The sequence below is a fragment of the Castor canadensis genome, chromosome 4, assembly GCF_047511655.1.
Source record: "Castor canadensis chromosome 4, mCasCan1.hap1v2, whole genome shotgun sequence".
NCBI lineage: Eukaryota > Metazoa > Chordata > Mammalia > Rodentia > Castoridae > Castor > Castor canadensis.
In genome coordinates, this window is record NC_133389.1 from 152828563 (window position 1) to 152851138 (window position 22576).

Below are 22576 nucleotides of genomic sequence, written 5' to 3' on the forward strand. Positions count from 1 at the left end.
TGTAATCCCAGCTGCTCAAGAGGCAGAAATTGGAGGATCATGGTTGTCAGCTCTGGCAAAAAGTTAATGAGACCCCGTCTCAACTTATAAGCCAAGCATGGTGGGATGCAATTGAAATCCTAGCTATGTGGGAGGCGTAGGTAAGAAGATCATACTCTGAGGCCTGCCCCATGGAAAAGTGAGACTCTAGCCAACAAATAATTATAGCAAAAAGGGTTGGGAATATGGCTCAAGTGGTAGAGTGCTTGACGAGCAAGCATGAGTCCCTGAGTTCAAACTCCAGTACCTCAAAAAATAAATAAACAAGTTAGTTGAATTATCTGTTTGTATATGTATTTGTGCATGTGCTGCCTTATAGCAATATAAGTTTTCCTGTATCTTAGCTTTCCTTTTCCTTAATCAAAGGAATAGCCTTTTATAGTGATGATATTATATTTTACTAAAGCTGGCTCATTCTCATTTTTGCTTTCTGTTCCTCTTCATCTTTTATCTCCCTTGGGAAACTTTAAAGACTGATTGGTAAATAGAGTGTGGTGTACACGCCTGTTATAGCACTCAGGAGGCAGACAGAGGATCATGAGTTTGAGCCCAGTCTGGGCTTCAGAGAGAGACCCTAGATGAATTGATGAAGACAGTTATTCTTTCATTTTGGGTTCACTGCAGGAATTTCTACATAAGACTTCCTAAAATATAAATAAAAAAATCATTAACTTTTATGTTTTAAAAAATTGCTTTTTAAATAGATATGTTTCTGATTAAAACTAAGAAAAGGCTTTGGTACCAAGATAAAGGGCTTTTAAATAGAATTTAAAGAGCTTTTATCATTTTATTTCTGCATGCAAAGTTTATATATTATATGGAAAATACTAGTAAAATATTATAAATAGGTGAATCATTGGACATATTAATCATATTGGCTTAAAGGGTTTAAAAATAATGATCTTCTTCCTGACCTTATATGAAATGAATGCCAGCACAATATTCTAGTTTATACAAGAAGGTTGAAGGTCTCATACTTTATTTAATTAATTTTTTAGGAGAAGCAAAGTTTCATTATTATACTGCTAAGGGAAGCAGTGGGCAGTAACAACAAGGGAGTATCACTGCTGCTATGCCAATATGGGGCTTGGGACAAGCTTTTATGTTTACTTGGGATTTCGCTGATTGGTTGTTTCTTTTTTGTGGGCATTGTTGATTATTCCTTAGAATATGGTTTGAATTTCATGTGCATGGGAACAGTTCTATGCTAGGCCCATAGTCCCTCATTCCAGCATTTTTTTGTGCTTAGCTTAACATTCCACCTGGCTTTTTGTTGTTGTTGTTCTTGCCATGCCTCCTTAAGAGGATTTTTGTCCACATTTCTCCCTGACAGAACAACAAAACCATTTCTGGTTTAAGTGAGGCTGAGATCTCACCTTCTTAGAGTAGCTTCAGGGTGGGCAGAGTCATAGTCATGATTGTTGTTCTGGCAGAAGAATAAGGGTCTGTCTGTGGGGAAACTGCAGGTCTTGGTTGTAATGTCACATAATTTAAATTTTCTATATTTCTAGCATTGACTTGATAGGACAATCAGGATGATAGCATTATCATCTTTTTACAAGTTGTTTAAGATTACAAGCATTCTGAATCATAACTAAAATTGCAATGATCTTTATAAAGCTTATAATCTTAGCCAGGTGCCAGTGGCTCAAGCCTATAATCCTAGTTACTCAGAAGGCAGAGATCAGGAGGTTGCAGTTTGAGGCCAGCCCAAGGAAAAAAAATTCGAGAGACCCTATTTCAAAAATACCCAACACAAAAAAAGGACTGGCAGAGTGGCTCTGGTTGTGGAGTGCCTGCCTAGCAAACACGAGGGCCTGAGTTTAAACCCCAGTATTGCAAAAAAAAAACAAAAATAAAAAAACCCTTATAATCTATTGTGTAATACTAAAATCCTTGTAAACTGTATGCTTTAACTAAAATTATAATTTCTATATCTGTAGCTAATTTAAAAACATTAGACAAATATTAAACTGAGTCAATTGAAACCATAATCTTTGCATACTTGAACAAAATCTAAAGAAAAAATGAGGTACAACCCAACAGCCTCAGAATACACATTCTTCTCAGCAGCCCATGGAACTGTCTCCAAAATAGGTGGTAATATAAGACATAAAGGAAGTCAGCAAATGCAAGAAAAATGAAATAACTTCCTATATTGTGTCAGACCACAAAGGAATAACAGTATAAATCAACAGCAAGAGAAACTACAGAAAATATTCAAACCCATGGAGACTGACAGTGCACTTTTGAATGACCAGTTCGTTTTTGGATCACTAAAGAAATAAGGTGGGAAAATAAAAATTTTCTAGAATCAAGTGAAAATGAAAACCCAACTTATCAGAATCTATAGGCTACAGTAAAGGCAGTGCTAAGAGGAAGTTTATAGTTCCAAGTATGCCTATATTAAAAAATCAAAGAGATCTCGAATAAGTAATTTAATGATGCACTGCAAGATCTTAGACAAACAAGAACAAGCTAACCTCAAAATTAGTGGATGAAAAGAAACAATAAATACCAGGACAGAAATTAATGAAATGGCTACTAAAAGAATGATACAAAGAATCAGTGAAATAGTTGGTTCTTTGAAAACATTGACAAACTTTTATCCAAACCAAAAGAAAGAGGGTGAAGACTTAAATGTACTTAGAAATGAAAAGAGGGGTATCACAACAAATACCAGTGAAATTCAGAAGATTATTTGGGAATAGTTTGAAAACTTACATCACAAAGAACTAGAAAATTTAGAAGAAATGGATAAACGTCAGGATGTACATGACATACCAAAATTAAACCCAGACAGTATAAACACCTTAAACAGATTGATGAGATTGAAGTAGTAATAGTCTCCCAACAAAGAAAATCCCAGGACCAGACAAATTTACTGCTGAATTCTACTAGCTCTTTAGAGAAGAACTAACACCAATGTTCCTCAAACTATTCCATAAAATAGAAAGACAAGGAACACTACCAAACTCATGAAGTCAGTATCCTGATACCAAAACTGAATAAGAACACAACAATAAAAAAAGCAAATTATAGATAAAATCTCTCTCTTGGATCTGGTTAGTTTGATAACTAATTATAGGTCAAAATTCTCAATAAAATCTTTACTAACTGAATTCAGCAACACATTAAAAAGATCATACATTTCATTCCAGGGATGCAAGGATGGTTCAGCGTACACAAATCAATAAATGAAATATAGCAGATAAACAAAATAAAGGACAAACATCACACAATCATCTCAATACGTGCAGAAAAAACCTTTGACAAAATTTAAAATCCCTTCATGACAAAAGCCCTGAAGAAGATGGGAATAGAGGGAATGTACTTCAACATAATAAAGGTTGTATATGACACATCTCTGCCCAACCTCACACCCGATATGGAAAAACTGAAACCATTTCCTCTAAAGTCAGGAATTAAAGAAGAATGCCCACTCTCCCCAGTTCTATTTAATGTAGGGTTTGAAACCTTAGCCATAGCAATAAGGCAAGGGAAGGAAAGAAAAATGGATACAAATACTACAGGAGGAAGTCACATCCCTGTTTGCAGATGATATGATGATACATTTAAAAGACTCAAGTGGTCTGGGTGGCTCAAGTGGTAGAGTGCCTGTCTAGCAATTGTGAGGCCCTGAGTTCAAATGCCAGCACTGTAAAAATAAAATAGAAGACCCTAAATACTAACAAAACTCTTAGATCTGATAAACACCTTTTGCAAAGTAGCAGAATACAAAATCAATATAAAAAATCAATAGCTTTTCTATATACCAGTAACATAGAGAAAGAAATAAGGAATACAAAACACTCTTTATTTCAATTTCAATTTATTTTGAGGATTCTCAGTATCCTCAAAAGAAGTACTAAGAAATAAAAATTGTAACTAAGGAGGTTAAAGGCCTGTACAATGAAGACTACAAAACATTGAATGGGCTGTGGGTGTGGCTCAAGTGGTAGAGCACTTGCCTAGCAAGTGCCAAGGCCCAGCATTCAAACTCTAGTACCACCAAAAAAAAAAAAAATGACACTAGAAGATATTAATATTGTAAAAATAACTATAACTACTGAAAGCAATTTACAGGTTCAGTGCAATCCCATCAAAATTCCAATGTCATTCTTCAAAGAAATAGAAAAATCCTAAAATTCATATGGAAGTGAAAAAGACCTCCAAGAGCCAAAACAATCCTAAGCTAAAAGAGTAATACTGGCAGTATCATAATATTTGACTTCAAATTATACTAGAATGCTATTGTAGCAAAACCAGTATGGCACTGACATAAAAACAGATGCAGAGACCAGTGATATTGAGTAAAGGACCCAGAAATAAACCCACACAGCTATAGCCATCTGATTTTCAACAAAAGTTCCAGAAACATACATTGGAGAAGAGACTTTCCCTTTAAGGAATGGTTTGAGAAAACTGGATATCCACATGTAGAACATTGAAAGTAGATTCTTGTCTCTTACTCTGTACAAAAATAAACTCAAAGACCTTAAAGTGAGACCTGAAACTTTGAAAGTATTATAGGAAATCACAGAGAAAATACTTATGGCACAGCCAGTGACTTTCTGAGTAGTAGTTCAGTTGCTTAATAAATAAGAGCAAGAATTGACAAATGGGATTTCATCAAATTAAAAAGTTTCTCCACATCAAAGGAAGCCAGAATAAAGAGACAACCTACAAAATTGTATAAAATCTTTGCCAGCTATTCATTGGACAAAGGATTAACTTCCAGAATATAGTAAAGAGCTAAAAAAAAAAATTAAGCAACAAAAAAACCAAATAATTCAGTTGGTGAATGGGCAAATGAACTGAACAGTTCTTAAGAGTAGAAATGACCAATATATGAAGAAATGTTCATCATCATTAGCAATAAAGGAAGCTCAAATCAGAATGACACTGAGATTCCACCTCACCCCAGTCAGAATGGTTATTATCAAGAAAATGAACAACAGCAAATGCTGGTGATGATGAAGTTAAAAAGGAACCCTGATTATACACCATTGGTAGTAATGTAAAATTGATGCAGCTGCTACAGAAATCAGTAATGGAGGTTCCTCAACTAAAAAATAGAACTACTGTATGGTCCTGCTACACCACTCCTGAGTGTGTGTGTGTGTGTGTATATATATATATATCTGAAAGAATATAAATCAGCCTACAATGACACCATGTTAATAATAGCACTGATCACAATAGCCAAGCTATTATTACTCAGCCATATAGAAGAATGAAATTATGTAATTTGTAGGAAAATGGATGAAATTGGAGATTATTATGTTAAGTGAGATAAGAGATTCAGAAAGACAAATATTGCATGTTTTCTCTCATATGCAGAATCTAAACCTAAAAATAATGATGTGAATATAAAATGGCAACTTTTTAGAGTGGGGGTTGACTAGAGAGAAGGAGAGGGTGAAAGGAGAGGATGAAGGAAGAGATGAATATGATCAAAGTATTTTATATGTATGTAGGAAAATAGAATAGTGAAACCCATTGAAATTGTTTAAAAAGGGGAATGAGACTGGATAAAAAGAATAATGGAATGAATATAATCAAAGCATGTTATATGCATGCATGGACATATTACAATGGAACCCTTTTGTACAATTAATATATGCTAATCAAAAATGAAAGAAGACAATATACTGGTCACTATGCAGTTTTGTTTTGTTATTCATATACATTTTAAAAATAGATTATTGATTTACAGGATGAGAAAATACCTTTGGATTTCATTATATATATACACACATATATTATATATATATATATATATATATATATATATACACACACACATACATAGCCTTCTTATTTATTTATTTATTTTGGTGGTATGGAGATTGAACTCAGGGACTTGTGCTTGCTTGGTATGTATCCTACCAATAGATCCATGCCCCAAATCCTTCATAACCTTCTTAGAATTTATAAAGATAATATGAAAGTATTTTCATGCACAAAAATAATTAAACATTTTTGGTTTTCTGTCTTCTAGTTTTGCCTAGAAGTTGGTCTCCATTGTTAAAGGGAGCAATTAAGAATATATTCAGCATGATTACAGAGACAGGAATATTTATGCAAGATAATTGATATGATCTTTTTCTTTTTTTGTGGTGATGGAAATCAAATCCAGGGCCTTGAACATGCTAGGCTATACTACTGATCTATATCTCTAGGCCCTGGTTTGTTTCTTAAACTACTATTGGGTTTGGTGGCTCATGCTTGTAATTCTAGCACTCATTGAGGCTGAGGCAGGAGGATTGTGAGTTTGAGGTCAGCCTTGGGCTACACAATAAGACCCTGTTTCAAAAACACAAAAAAAATTGTTCCATGTTATTAAGATGATAAGTTCATTGAATGCTAGAATGGCTTTTTAAAAGCAGAGCTGCGGTGTTAACTCAAGGGCAATATTGAGAGGATCAGTAGCATCCTTGAAGATGTACTATATGATTAAGTCAGATACTATAAGCCCAACAAGTAGAAACCTGGTGTCTGGGATCCAAGGAGCAGAAGTAGGAGTGGCCCCATGTAACATCATTCCTAGTGCCAGACTGGGAGAATTTGTGCTTCCCATCCTTTCAGCTATGGGAGTTGTAGTGTAGAGGTCTTGGTCCCCAAAGAAACCATACTCTTTCTTTCTTTTTTTTTTTTTTTTTATGGTACTGGGGCTAGAACTCAGGACCTATACCTTGAGCCACTCCACCAGCCCCTTTTTTTGTGACGGGTGTTTTTGAGATAGGGTCTTGTGAACTATTTGCCCGAGCTGGCTTCAAACCATGATCCTCCTGAGCTCTGCCTTCTGAGTTGCTAGGACTACAGGTGTGAGCCACCAGCATCTGGCCTATACTCTTGACAGAGGAAATACAAAGTTCTTCCATACTATAATATGGCTGCTTCAGTGTACTTTGGATTCCTTGTGTTCAGCTGCCAGCAGATCCTATCTGGCAAGCATAATGAAGCCTCATCATCAAGAGGGAAAAGTGCAAAATTACATGTGGAATCCAGATAATCTTGGGCACCTTTGGTACTCCCACATCCCATTGTAGCTGAATGATTGCATGCAGCAATATTGTCCTGAAAACAGTATGATTGGTCAGATCCTTCAGAATTAAGGTTTGGGTCACACATCACCAGTAAACCACCAAGACTTGATATACTAATAGCTAAGGGCGAGAGAAATTGATTCACTAGTGGAAAAAGGAGAGCATTATTACCACTTGCAACCCCATCTGAGGAACCTGAGGACCTATGCCCTGAACCTATTAAGAAGACATAAATCAGCTCATTGCAAGGGTTGGGCTGTTGCACCTATGAAAATGAGTTACTCAGAGCTCTTGTTATACAAACTAACTGGTGAATGGCTGCTGTGCTCTGTATCTAACGTGGTGCAGGGCAAAAGCTCTGCTTCTCACAGGCTGCTCCCAGTCAGTGGCTGAGCATAATAGAGATACTAAGGCAGGACCATTTCTGTGAATTGGAAGACCCTATGGGAAACTGACCTATGAACTTTGTGGACTTTACCCAGTACCAATCAAATCCCTGCATTGAAAGACCCAAACCTTATCAATGTCTTGCCTTTGCCCTCTTTTCTTAGGGATACTTCTAAGAGCTGTGAAGGTAATGTTCTTCCTTAGTACAGTAAGCAAAAAGCTCAGTTTTGTATCGATAGGTTATAGAGGCCAAAGTAGCATAGGCCATAGCACAACAAAAATCATTGAGGTTTTTAAATGAAGCAATATACCTTGATTTTATATGTTGTAGGAGAGTGTATTGCAGGGTTACATGAGTAGAAATAGGGAGACCAGTTAGGTGGTAAATGGCCGTTTCAGTAATGCAAGAGCTTATGTTGGAACTGAAATGAAAAAGCAGGCAAAGAAAAATGGACAAACTTAGAATATATTTTGGAGATAGAAACATCAGAACTTGCTGATTGATTGACTATTGAGGTAAAAGTGATAAGGGAAGGAATAAGAAGGAAGAATGACTCCAGAGTTTAAACCTTGAGTTGTATGAATGGTAGTGAATTTTACTGAGTTGAAGAGCACTGATGGGAGAATCCATTGGAAAAGAAAAACATGAGCTCTCTTACATCTGGTTAGTTTGACTTTCAAATAAAAATGTTCAGTAGGCCCTCAGAGCTAATTATTTCTATGAATTATCAATATATAAATGGTACTTGAAACTAGGGAATAGAGAGGTAGCATGAAAAGCAAACGTTGATAAAAAAGACAAAAATGCTTAGGACCTAACCCTGAGGCCCTTGACATTTAGCTTAGTACGTGCAGGAAGAATGACTAAGAACACCTTCAAACTATCCATTTGATAGTACCTGATACTACTTGATAGTACTTTAGAACCTGTGAGGGAATGTAGGGGCAATAGGACCTCAGATTAGCTGCTAAGTAAAGCAACCTTTTTAATTCCTTAATTAACTATATTTAGTATAGTATCATCAGGGATCTCAAAGAGGGGATATGGCAGAAAGTAACCCTAGTCTAAATCCCCCTTAATATACTGTGTGTGTGTGTGTGTGTGTGTGTGTGTATCACCTTCCTCTGCAAGTGAAGGCATCAGATTTCTAGGCTTGTTTATAAAACTATTTCAGAAAAATCTCTGCTTTCTAGTTTTTTTTAAAAATCACCTACCTTAGGAATGGGGGAAGTGAGGATAAAGGAGAATGATGGATGGGTAAATTCAACTATGATATATTTATTGTAAGAACTTTTGTAAATGTCACAGTGTACCCCCAATATAATAATAATAATAATAATAATAATAATAATAAATCTCACCTACTTTAAATTATCAAATTTTTATCTTTTTTACACATTACTCAATTTTGAGATTAAATAAACTATTAAGCTATTTCACTTATTTTGCTTTTATCTAAAATATAGTTGAATGGCAATATACATTCTGGCTTTAATAACTTTTAAAAATCTGTAAATTTGTTAACTGTCTTAAGATTTTTCCTCTCTTTTCAGTTCTCATTAATATTAGAAAAGCTTTTGTAAATGCTTTGAGTTCAAAATTGTATCTATAAAAATAGTGTATATTTAGCTCTTCAAGAAGAATTTAAGCTCCTAGACACCATCAATAGCTATATAGCAAGGTAGCATGATATAAAATCAACATAGAAAAATCATTAGCATTTCTATACACTAATAATGAACAAACTGAAAAAGAATATATGAAAACAATTCCATTTACAATAGCCTCAAAAAAAATCAAATACCTAGGTGTAAACCTAACACAGGATGTGAACGACCTCTACAAGGAAAACTATAAACTTCTGAAGAAAGAGATTGAGGAAGACTATAGAAAGTGGAGAGATCTCCCATGCTCATGGATTGGAAGAATCAACATAGTAAAAATGTCTATACTCCCAAAAATAATCTACATGTTTAATGCAGTTCCCATCAAAATTCCAATGATATTCATTAAAGACATTGAAAAATCTACCGTTAAATTTATATGGCAACACAAGAGGCCATGAATAGCCAAGGCAATACACAGTCAAAAGAACAATGCTGGAGGTATCACAATACCCGACTTCAAACTATATTACAAAGCAGTAACAATAAAAACAGCATGGTACTGGCACAAAAGCATACATGAAGACCAGTGGAACAGAATAGAGGACCCAGATATGAAGCCACACAACTATAACCAACTTGTCTTTGACAAAGGAGCTAAAAATATACAATGGAGAAAATATACCCTCTTCAACAAAAACTGCTGGGAAAACTTGTTAGCAGTCTGCAAAAAACAGAAACTAGATCCATGTATATCACCCTATACCAATATTAACTCAAAATGGATCAAGGATCTTAATATCAGACCACAAACTCTAAAGTTGATACAGGAAAGAGTAGGAAATACTCTGGAGTTAGTAGGTATAGGCAAGAACTTTCTCAACGAAACCCCAGCAGCACATCAACTAAGAGCACAGATAAGTGGGACTTCATAAAACTAAAAAGCTTCTGCTCAACAAAAGAAATGATCTCTAAACTGAAGAGAGCACCCACAGAGTGAGAGAAAATATTTGCCAGCTACACATCAGACAAAGGACTGATAACCAGAATATATAGGGAACTTAAAAAACTAAATTCTCCCAAAACTAATGAACCAATAGAGAAATGGGCAAGTGAACTAAACAGACCTTCTCAAGAGAAGAAATTCAAATGGCCAAAAAATACATGAAAAAATGCTCACCGTCTCTAGCAATAAAGGAAATGCAAATTAAAACCACACTAAGAGGGGTTGGGGATTTAGCTCAGTGGAAGAGTGCTTGCCTGGCAAGTGAAAGGCCCTGAGTTCGGTCCCCAGCACCGAAAAAAAAAAAAATACCACACTAAGATTCCACCTCACCCCTGTTAGAATAGCCATCATTAGCAACACCACCACCAACAGGTGTTGGCGAGGATGCGGGGAAAAAGGAACCCTCTTACACTGTTGGTGGGAATGTAAACTAGTACAACCACTCTGGAAAAAAATTTGTAGGCTACTTAAAAAGCTAAACATTGATCTACCATATGATCCAGCAATACCACTCTTGGGGATATACCCAAAAGACTGTGACACAGGTGACTCCAGAGGCACCTGCACACCCATGTTTATTGCGGCACTATTCACAATAGCCAAGTTATGGGAACAGCCAAGTTGCCCCACTACTGTCAAATGGATTAAGAAAATGTGTTATCTATACACAATGGAATTCTATGCAGCCATGAAGAAGAATGAAATGTTATCATTCGCTGGTAAATGGATGGAATTGGAGAACATCATTCCGAGTGAGGTTAGCCTGGCCCAAAAGACCAAAAATCATATGTTCTCCCTCATATGCGGACATTAGATCAAGGGCAAACACAACAAGGGGATTGGACTTTGATTACAAGATAAAAGCAAGAGCACACAAGGGAGGTATGAGGATAGGTAAGACACCTAAAAAACTAGATGGCATTTGTTGCCCTCAACGCAGAGAAACTGAAGCAGATACCTTGAAAGCAACTGAGGCCAATAGGAGAAGGGGACCAGGAACTAGAGAAAAGGTTAGATCAAGAAGAATTAACCTAGAAGGTAACACACATGCACAGGAAATCAATGTGAGTCAACTCCCTGTATAGCTATCCTTATCTCAACTAGTAAAAACCCTTATTCCTTCCTATTATTGTTTACAATCTCTCTTCAACAAAATTAGAGATAAGGGCAAAATAGTTTCTGCTGGGTATCGAGGGGGTGGGGGGAGAAGGAGGGGGTGGGGTGGGTAATAAGGGAGGGGGTGGGGGGGAGAAATGACCCAACATTGTATGCACATATGAATAAAAAAAAAAGAATTTAACTAGGAGCTGTGGGGATAGCTCAGTGGTAGAGCTCTTGCCTGGTATGTGTGAGGCTCTGGGTCTGATTCTCAGCATCACACACAAAAAATATTTTAACCAAAAGATAAAGGGAAAACAAGGCGAAACAAAAACATCTGCCTCCTAGTAGCTGTAAAACGTGTAGCTTCCAGAATAACAGACTTCTATATCAGTTTCATGATAGTAATTCTTTATTCATGAAGTCTTTTCATTTCCATAGAAACACTGAGGCCATTTTAATTTTTAATTACACTAAGTTTACAGTTCCATAGGTTTTAACTCTGTAGAAGTAAACACAGAAGCTAGAGCTTCACCCAATTCCACTTAAAAAATACAAAGGAGGAAAAGATGATTAAAGTGATTATGAATTTCATTTAGATCCAGTTAATTCTTATAATTTTGTCTATACTCTGCAGTTAAGAGTATTGTTATCAGAAGTAAACTATTATAGAAAAATGTAGCAACAGATGCTGGTATGATAAGTAGTTTGAACTATGTGAAATTGCTATAAATCAATAGGAGTGGAGAATTAGTTCAGCAACTAACTTGAGTTTAGAGAGTCACTTCCATTCCCTGGTTCTCCATTTCTCTATCTGTATCCTGAGAGAATGAGGATGCATAATCTAAGATACCTTGTACCTTCAGAATTTAAGGGTTCTCTGAAATGTACTGTCTCCACAGAGCCCTTAATCTCTGAAAATGATTCACATGAGCACCGGTATTAGTAATACTTCTTGTGACATGAGCATCAGTCAATAAAGACTAATGCAAACCAATGATAAAGCTATTAGGTGAAACAAATTGTTCACCTGTTTTTTTTTCCATGTGTCATCATTAAGTTGTTGGTATATAAGTTTCATAAGTTTCTGTTTGATTATGATAATTTTCAGAATGCAAGAGGGAAAAGAACTGACAGTTATTGAGTATCTACTACATACTATGTTTTTACATAATAATTCAGTCTTTATAACAATCCTACGAGGAGCAATTACTGTTCTCATTTTATACATGAAAAGTTGATGCCAGGTATGGTGGTACTAGCCTTTAGTCCCAGCACTTGGGAAGCTGAGGTGAGAAGACTGCTTGAGCCTGGGAGTTTGTGCCAGCTTGAGCAACATAGCAAGACACCCCCATCTTGAGAGAGAGAAAGAGAAAGAGAGAGAGAAAATGAATATGAATTGATAAAAAGAGAGAGAGAGAGAGAATGAATATGAATTGATACTCCCAAGGAAATAGTTCAGTTGAGTGCCATTCAACATTTGTAGATGTGGTTTAAAGTATACTGTATTATTTACTTTTGTACAGCTGTGACTAAAATACCTGAAAAAATAACTTAAATGAGGAAATATTTATCTCAGTTCGTGGTTTCAGTGGGACCAGTCCATGGTTGCTTGGGTAGAACATCACTGAGGTGGGAATGTGAGGTGGAGGAGGTTCTTCATCTAATGGTGAATAGGAAAGAAGACAGTGAGAAAGAGACTGGGAACCAGATACAACCTTCAAAGTCACACCCCCGGTGAACTACCTCTTCCAACTAGTCCCCACCTCCTAAAGATTCCAGAATCTCCCAAAATAGTGTCACCACCTGGGGATCAAATGTTCAACACATGCCTCAGGGGACATTTTGTATTTAAACTATAACAGCATCACTTTGAGCTGAGATTTAGCTTTCTTCCTGTTTGTATCTGCTAGTTGGCTATACCAGTAATTTCCTACCTATTGATAAGATCCCCAAGGGGTTGTTGAGTAACTTCAGATTCATCTGAGCATCACATCATCTTTAAATACACATGTAATATGACTGGTATATATAGATGACTTTGTTCAAGTGCATCAATAAAAACATACATTAATTTTCAAGCATAACTAATTTTCATGGAATTCACTTTTTTCAAAGAGTGACTCAGCTGGGGCTGTGGCTCAAGTGGATTTCTCTCTATAGTATGAGTGGAGTAAATTTCTATTTTTCATATGGTGAGTCTGTTATCTCAGTAACTTTAGTGACTGTCAATTCTTTGCCTCTTTGTAGTATCACCTCTGTCATGATTTATATGGCTAAGGTATAGATCTGTCTCCAGATGGTATTTTGTTCCATGTTTCTGTCTGTCCAATTTTGCATAAAAACATATTTTATTTATTACTATAGGTTTTTTTTTTAATTACAGTACTGGGGTTTGAAATCAGGGTCTGACGCTTAGTAGGTAGGCCCTGTACCACTTGAGCCACTCCACCAGCCCTTTTTGTGTTTGTTGGGTAGTTTTGAGATAGGGTCACACTTTTTGCCCTGGCTGACCTCTAACCCCAATCCTCCTGACAGCTTCCTCTTGATAGGTAGAATTATAGGCGTGAGCCACTGGTGCCCACTTTTATTATAGTTTTATAATAAATCTTGATATGGGCTAAAGCATATACCTTCAAACATTGCTTCTTTTTGAAGAACATTTTGGCTGTTGTGGTCTATGTGTGTATTTCTATCTCTTATCCTTGAAGGTTCTTCTTGTTTTCTATTTTTGTACATATTTGAGAGGTACTTTTTCTACTTCCAGGCATTCACACAAAACCTATTAGTATTTTAATTGGAATAGTATTTAACTTTTGAGTACATTAGGAGAGAGATATTTTTACAATAAAAATTTCAGCCTATGAGCATGATACATATCGTTCTCAATTAGATCTTCTGTTTTATCTTACAAAGTTGTAAAATTTTCTCTAGAGTGATCCTGCACATTTTTGTTGGATTTAATTCTAGGCAGTTATTTATTTAATTGTACATAAATTATTTCTATTTTGTCAGTTTATTAATGTTTTTGGTTTGTTTGGACTGGCACAAATACTGAAAGATGTTTTAATCAGTTGCCAGTATTGAAGAATCAAATGATCTTGTACAAAATTCTCAATTTTAGCTTTATTTGAGAATTTTTATCATCCATGTGAGGCCTAAATTCCCACTTGGCAGAAATGGCTAATGCAAAGCCAGGAGCCTCTTTAGAGAGGTCCTGTGCAACCATATGCCTCAGTCCCCACCACTCCCTATCATCCCTATGCAATGGCTGTATGTGTCTTTAGCATCACGCTTGTGTTTTCTTTCACTCAGTAAAAAGTGAGTCTCTAACTAAAATAGGAAAAGCAAAAAATCAGCCAAGAAACCCCATGCTTTAAGACAAATTTGTCTCTCTACCAGTCTTGTTTGCCCATGTCTAATATGAAATGCCTGGCCCATGACATATGTGTGTGACACTTAGCTACTGGTTGTGATGGAGCATTAGGTGCTCTGACATCCAGGAAAATGCTAAACACCGTACCCTACCCTCAAAATAGACAAATGGCCATCCGGCACCCATGACTCCCATCTTGGTATATAGTCCTGAGAATTTCCAAGCAAGAGGAAGAGACACCCAACTGATAGGCTAAGATGAAGAAATGCTTTGTCAAAAGACCCCATTTGAGATGTCCTCTGACTTACAGGTAGATTCAGTGTGGAGATGAGGAGGGAATCTTAGTGGCAGGCACCATGTGGTAGATCCTCAGAGAAATGGGGAAAAGCTGACTGGTGTCTGGGACACTGTAACAGAAGCAGGACAAGGGGCTGCAGAGTGGGGTACCAGCCACAGTAGGCACTCTACTGTGTTTTTGAATGAATGAATGAATAAATACTTTGCTCACAATTTTGGTAATAATGTTTTGTAACTTTAAAAAAAATTTTTATTCACCTCTATACAAACCAGGACTGTAACTTGTTTTAAAATACTTAGTGCATGCCAGGAGTGGTGGTACACACTTAAGTATGGCTATAACCTCAGGCAGAAGGTTTGCAGTTGCAAATCATTTATATAAATAAGTGATTTGATTAAGGGTATAGCTCAGTGGTTGAGCACTTTTGCCTAGCATGAGCTTGGCTCTGGGTTGAATCTTCGGATTCAATCCTAATACCACAAAACAAGACAAAGTAAATCAAAACAAAGCAGAGTTAAGCTAAACAAAACAAAAACAATAAAAAAAATACTGCAGGAAAGATTGCACTTATCTAATATCCATTTTCCACTTTTTCCTTAGTAAAAGATTGTATGTTGTCCAATTAACCAACAAAAACCCTACATTTCTCAGTCATCATTTCAAGTAAGAGTGAGCAATGGATGTAAATTGAAATCATTAGCTTTCTACACAATGTCTTTAAAGGTTCCTCACCAGGAAGCAAGTTACTTTTCTTTCTTTTCCTTTTTTTTTTTTTTTTTTTGGCCAGGAATTCAGATTTTATCTGAGAGTTCAAGCAGCCTGTCTGAGACCATAAGAGAATGTTCAATAGAATTGGATCCTTGACATCCAGAAACCAATGAACAAATGCCAAACCAACATCTGTCTCTGGACTTAAAAGTTACCTAGGAGAAAGGAAACTTCTGTCATTTTAAGCCATTACCATTAAGCCTTCTATGTTACTAGCAGCCAAGTGCAGTTCCTAACTGATATTCCACAGTATATGGTGGAACCTATACTGTGTGACTTGCAGGTTATATTCTGAAAAGACCATGTACTTCCACCTTACTTTTAGAATTTTTGACCTTGGAACCCAGCAACCAAGCTTGAGGAAAACTAGCACACATGTTAAGACCACTTGCAAAGGCAACAGGTAGGTGTTTGATGTTAACAATTCAGCTGTAGGAGCTTGCAGAGTGGCTCAAGTGGTAGAGTGCTTGACTGGCAAGCATGAGGCCAAATTCAAACCCCAGTACAGCCAAAAGATGAAGAACAACAAAGAAACAATTTAGCTGAAGTACCAGCCAACAGCTAGCATTAACTACCAGACATGTAAATGAAGGTATCTCCAGATTATTTCAGCCTTCAGCCACTGAGTCACCTGCTGTTTCTGATTTTTCCAGCTCAGGCTCCATACTTTGCAGAGCAAAGACAAGTCAAATTCTTGCCCAAATTTCCAGTCCACAGAATCTGTGAGCACAATAAAATGGTTATTTTGTATTACTAAGTTTTGAGATAGCTTATTAAACAGGAGTATAATTCTAGTAGTACCTAGAATAAGAAGACTAGGAACCTTTAGAAGAATGTTGTGATAGATGCAACCTCATAGGTTTTAGTCTTTGAAGATAGTGGCATTATATTATAAAGAGAATTGAGCAAACCAAATTCAGTCTTCTTCATGATGGTGAGAGTAGGATAGTGTGGCAGATTATAAATTATACCCCTCTCCCTGATCCATTTTTTTCATAGTCTTAGATAGGCACATTAATTCTAGTGAGAAATCATATTTTCTAGTATACTTTCCAGCTGCCAATTGTCATTGACTAAGGTCTTAACCATGAATGTGAGGAGAAATGATAGGCAACTTCTATATTATTTGCTTAAAAGGAAATAGCTCTTCATTTCTACTCTTCTTTCCTGTGAACTAGTTGACAATATCCTAGGGGATGGAAGAGGAATGAGAAGGGAAGAAGTGAAGTCCCTGAATCTCATTGTGGATTGGAGTTGTTCTACTACCTGAATTGCTTATCTACCCTTAAATTGTTAAAAGGGAAGAAATAGATTTCTCTTACTATCCACTGTGGTTTTGGCATCTCTGTTATATTAGCTTAAATGCTTCCTTAACTTATAGGTAATTAGGAACAGGACTGGAAAACAGAACAATAATAGGAATCCTAGGATCACAGCCTAGGAAGTTGACAAGGTTGGTGATGACCAAGATACCACTTTAAAGCTAGGGATGGATCTTGAATCTAATTGGGAAAGGAAGTTGCTATTTCCATTGTGCCAACTCAGCTGGTCAGTTAATGATCACTCATCAATCCATCCCATAACCTCTGTTTTTAGTAATTATTACATCTACTTTGGTCTTTTTAACCATAACCCTAGTCAAGTGAAACAACTGGTTTCTCACTCTCTTTCTCTCTTTCTTCCTCTCCCTTTCTCCTCTCCTCACCTCCCTCTTCTTCCCTCTCTTCCTCCCTCCCCTCCCTTCCTTCCATAGTAAATTATGCAGAACATAAAATTTGACATTTAACTCATTTTAAGTGAGCAGTTCATTGGTATTCAGTACATTTGCATTGTTCTACAACCATCACCACTATCCATTTTCAGAATGTTTTCACCATCCCAACCTGAAATCTGTACCATTAAACAGTAACTCTTCATTCTTCCCTAACCCCCATAGTTCTGAGTTTTTTAAGTTCTCCCAGTAGTTCTTTTTTTAATATAATTATCTTTCAATATTCACTGCAATATTAGAAAACTTTTTAATGGGATAAATCAGGTAACTGCAAACAATAAGAAGACATAATTAGGAAACTAGATTTTTGCAGTGACATTTCTGTTCTTCAGAATTATTTGACTTAGGGTATAGCAGTTACAGAGGCTGTTTGATTTTTCATTCAGAATTATAAAAAATAACTTGAGAGAAAAAAAGTTTCTCTTTAATTTTCTATCCTCCCTCCAAATTTATGCTGAAACAAGCTTTTGTTTCATTCATAGTTCTTTTTTTTTTTTTTAGTTTTCAGATTTACTTTTTTTTGTCTCATTGTTTCATTTTGAAAAAACATTTTTTTTTCATTTTTCTTTTATTATTCATATGTGCATACAAGGCTTGGTTCATTTCTCCCCCCTGCCCCCACCCCCTCCCTTACCACCCACTCCGCCCCCTCCCTCTCCCCCCTACCTCAATACCCAACAGAAACTATTTTGCCCTTACTTCTAATTTTGTTGTAGAGAGAGTATAAGCAATAATAGGAAGGAACAAGGGTTTTTGCTGGTTGAGATAAGGATAGCTATACAGGGCATTGACTCACATTGATTTCCTGTGCGTGGGTGTTACCTTCTAGGTTAATTCTTTTTGATCTAACCTTTTCTCTAGTACCTGTTCCCCTTTTCCTATTGGCTTCAGTTGCTTTAAGGTATCTGCTTTAGTTTCTCTGCGTTAAGGGCAACAAATGCTAGCTAGTTTTTTAGGTGTCTTACCTATCCTCACCCCTCCCTTGTGTGCTCTCGCTTTTATCATGTGCTCATAGTCCAATCCCCTTGTTGTGTTTGCCCTTGATCTAATGTCCGCATATGAGGGAGAACATATGATTTTTGGTCTTTTGGGCCAGGCTAACCTCACTCAGAATGATGTTCTCCAATTCCATCCATTTACCTGAGAATGATAACATTTCGTTCTTCTTCATGGCTGCATAGAATTCCATTGTGTATAGATACCACATTTTCTTAATCCATTCGTCAGTGGTGGGGCATCTTGGCTGTTTCCATAACTTGGCTATTGTGAATAGTGCCGCAATAAACATGGATGTGCAGGTGCCTCTGGAGTAACCTGTGTCACAGTCTTTTGGGTATATCCCCAAGAGTGGTATTGCTGGATCAAATGGTAGATCGATGTCCAGCTTTTTTTTTTTTTTTTTTTTTCATTTTTCTTTTATTATTCATATGTGCATACAAGGCTTGGTTTATTTCTCCCCCCTGCCCCCACCCCCTCCCTTACCACCCACTCCACCCCCTCCCGCTCCCCCCCTCAATACCCAGCAGAAACTATTTTGCCCTTATCTCTAATTTTGTTGTAGAGAGAGTATAAGCAATAATAGGAAGGAACAAGGGGTTTTGCTGGTTGAGATAAGGATAGCTATACAGGGCATTGACTCACATTGATTTCCTGTGCGTGGGTGTTACCTTCTAGGTTAATTCTTTTTAATCTAACCTTTTCTCTAGTTCCTGGTCTCCTTTTCCTATTGGCCTCAGTTGCTTTAAGGTATCTGCTTTAGTTTCTCTGCATTAAGGGCAACAAATGCTAGCTAGTTTTTTAGGTGTCTTACCTATCCTCACCCCTCCCTTGTGTGCTCTCGCTTTTATCATGTGCTCATAGTCCAATCCCCTTGTTGTGTTTGCCCTTGATCTAATGTCCACATATGAGGGAGAACATACGATTTTTGGTCTTTTGAGCCAGGCTAACCTCACTCAGAATGATGTTCTCCAATTCCATCCATTTACCAGCGAATGATAACATTTCGTTCTTCTTCATGGCTGCATAAAATTCCATTGTGTATAGATACCACATTTTCTTAATCCATTCATCAGTGCTGGGGCATCTTGGCTGTCTCCATAACTTGGCTATTGTGAATAGTGCCGCAATAAACATGGATGTGCAGGTGCCTCTGGAGTAACAGTCTTTTGGGTATATCCCCAAGAGTGGTATTGCTGGATCAAATGGTAGATCGATGTCCAGCTTTTTAAGTAGCCTCCAAATTTTTTTCCAGAGTGGTTGTACTAGTCTACATTCCCACCAACAGTGTAAGAGGGTTCCTTTTTCCCCGCATCCTCGCCAACACCTGTTGTTGGTGGTGTTGCTGATGATGGCTATTCTAACAGGGGTGAGGTGGAATCTTAGTGTGGTTTTAATTTGCATTTCCTTTATTGCTAGAGATGGTGAGCATTTTTTCATGTGTTTTCTGGCCATTTGAATTTCTTCTTTTGAGAAAGTTCTGTTTAGTTCACCTGCCCATTTCTTTATTGGTTCATTAGTTTTGGGAGAATTTAGTTTTTTAAGTTCCCTGTATATTCTGGTTATCAGTCCTTTGTCTGATGTATAGTTGGCAAATATTTTCTCCCACTCTGTGGGTGTTCTCTTCAGTTTAGAGACCATTTCTTTTGATGAACAGAAGCTTTTTAGTTTTATGAGGTCCCATTTATCTATGCTATCTCTTAGTTGCTGTGCTGCTGGGGTTTCATTGAGAAAGTTCTTACCTATACCTACTAACTCCGGAGTATTTCCTACTCTTTCTTGTATCAACTTAAGAGTTTGGGGTTTGAAAAAACATTTTTAACACACATTATTTAAAAAGTTAAATAGTATTTAAAATTTATAACAAAATACAGTGGAATTGTGACTTTTTGACATAATGGCCTATTATAACAGATGAGCATCTAACTCTCTTATATCATCCTCCTCTGTATCATTCATAGTTCTTTAAAGCACTATTTTCCATCTGCTTATTTACAGCTAGAAACCATAATCTTCTTGGCCTACTAATCTTTTTCATGGTGATGAATCATGTGATTGAAAACTAACGTTTCTTTTGGCAGGAAATAAATATGGGGATGGAATGCTCAATAAACAAATATCTTCCTCCCTGCACTAAATCCATTTGTACTAAAGTAGGAAAAGCAAAATATGTAACTTATTTCGGGAATTTTAAAAAATAATTGTGAAGCATTTGCTACTTTAATCATTATTGAATAGAATGTTTACTGTGTGGCAAACTGTCAATTTAAGTACAAACTAATGAATCTTTTGATCTGTTTTTATCTTTAAAATTTTACTTAGTTACCATTAAAATTTTGATATATGAAAAAGTAAAATCTTATCAGTTATAGTGATTTACCCCTGAAACTTTAGATCTCATATAATTTTAATTCAAATAAACTAATATTAATTATTAATCTACCATATTACTCAATCAGAAAAGATAAAAGGTGCTAATAAGTCAAATCAATAGATGTCAAAGCAATTATCTAAAAAACTGAAACAGTATCAGATACAGTTCCTGGGAATGCTAATAGATTAACATTAAGAAATACTTAACCAGTTAGCCAGCCTAGGCAAATAGTTTGTGACACTCTATCTCAAAAGTACCCAACCCAAAAAGCAACTGGCTCAGATGGTACAGCGCCAGCCTAGCAAGCATGAGGACCTGAGTTCAAACCCCATTACTGGAAACAAAAAAATGAAAAATGAAAAAGAAAGAAATAGCATGCATTCTTTGACTTTTACTATGGAAAATGTAAGGGAAAACTAATTTAGATGTGTGATGGTAGAGATGATACAATAGAGATTACACAAAGATAGTTTTTTAAAATACTTAAGTCGACCTTTGGTAGCCTCTAGTTTATGGTTCCAAGGAACCCGCGGTAAAGGAAAAACCAAGAATGCTCAGGATGCAGAGTGTGAGTACAGGTAATGATAAGGAGAAACTGACTAAGAGCACCACATCAACTGAGCTATACAACTTGTCCATGGGAACTTTTTTTTACTACACTTGATCATAACCATGTGTGATAAATCTGTGAGAAAGGCCGGCTTAGTATGTTGTTGTAAGAAACATTCCTTGATACATAACAAGTGAAGAGCTCTCAGCCACTTCAAAAGCAACTGACCTCAAGAGAGCTGCTTTCACAGGATAAGAAATGTCTCCTAATCTCAAATTTTTTCTTTTCTTCACAGCTTTGTAAAAGGACAGAAGAATTTAAGAAGAGAAAATGCTCATTTTTAGGCAGCATTCTACCACTTGAGCCACTCAGCCAGCCCGAAAATGCTCATTTTTAAACAATAATTTCCTTTTGCTTCTTGACTGAAGAATTTTTCTCCACTGTGGAATGTGGAAGTCTTAACTTAGACTTCCCAGCCACCATGGGAAGTTCATTATAGATGAAAGTAAAGTGGTTTCCTTTCATGTTTTAATCTCAATTTAATTATTGTATTCTCTGAGAGTATGGATGAGAAATATAGCATGTGTGTGTATGTATGTATACATGTTGCCTTGGGTAAGATACTGCAAGGCCTAGAACAACAAATAGAATCTTAATCTTGTTACATCTTGCTTAAAAATCTTAGTTTTACACAAAATGAAATCTTAATCATTGAGCTGGCATTTAGGGACTCACTGTTGCAACCTATATCCTCCGACCTCATCTCTTGGCTGCTTGTACCCCTTGTAGACTGATCAGGTAAGTCATGTCTCCTCAAAATGAGGAGGAGTATTTCCTTAGGAGACAAGCTTTTTTTTTTTTTTTTTTTAAGAATTCTCTTTTCTGGATACCAGAATTCTAACATTCCTTCAAAGCCTAGTTCAGGTACATTCTCCAGTAGAAACTTTCCTTTACCATAGTGGTTATTTGGTGATATTTCTCTGCAGTACTCCCAATTACACAAACCCTTTCCTCTTTTAAGAATTCTGTGATTTGGGGGCTGATAGAATGACTCAAGTGATAGCCTGCTTTGCAAGCATGAGGCCCTTAGTTCAATTCCTAGTACCACCATAAAACAAAAAAATAAAGAATATATTTTTCTTTCTTTCTTTTTCTTACGCTTCATGTCTGTCTCTCAGTCCTGAGTGCTAAGGAGGTTGTTAGAGTGAGTTTTGGAGAACAAAGTACATGGTGTTAAATATGACTAGCTGGTATGA

General features: G+C 36.5%; 1 protein-coding gene across 9 annotated transcripts in view; it reads left to right on the top strand.

Annotated features, from left to right (window-relative positions):
• Positions 1–21852, top strand: part of LOC109700892 (calcium-responsive transcription factor) — an 83033-nt gene extending 61181 nt beyond the window's left edge. For all 9 annotated transcript variants that reach the window (XR_012447342.1, XR_012447341.1, XR_012447343.1 and 6 more), the window contains one exon: positions 21616–21852. The gene's annotated coding sequence lies outside the window, so the exon portion shown is untranslated. The remainder of the gene's footprint in view (positions 1–21615) is intronic.
• Positions 21853–22576: the final 724 nt, after the last annotated feature.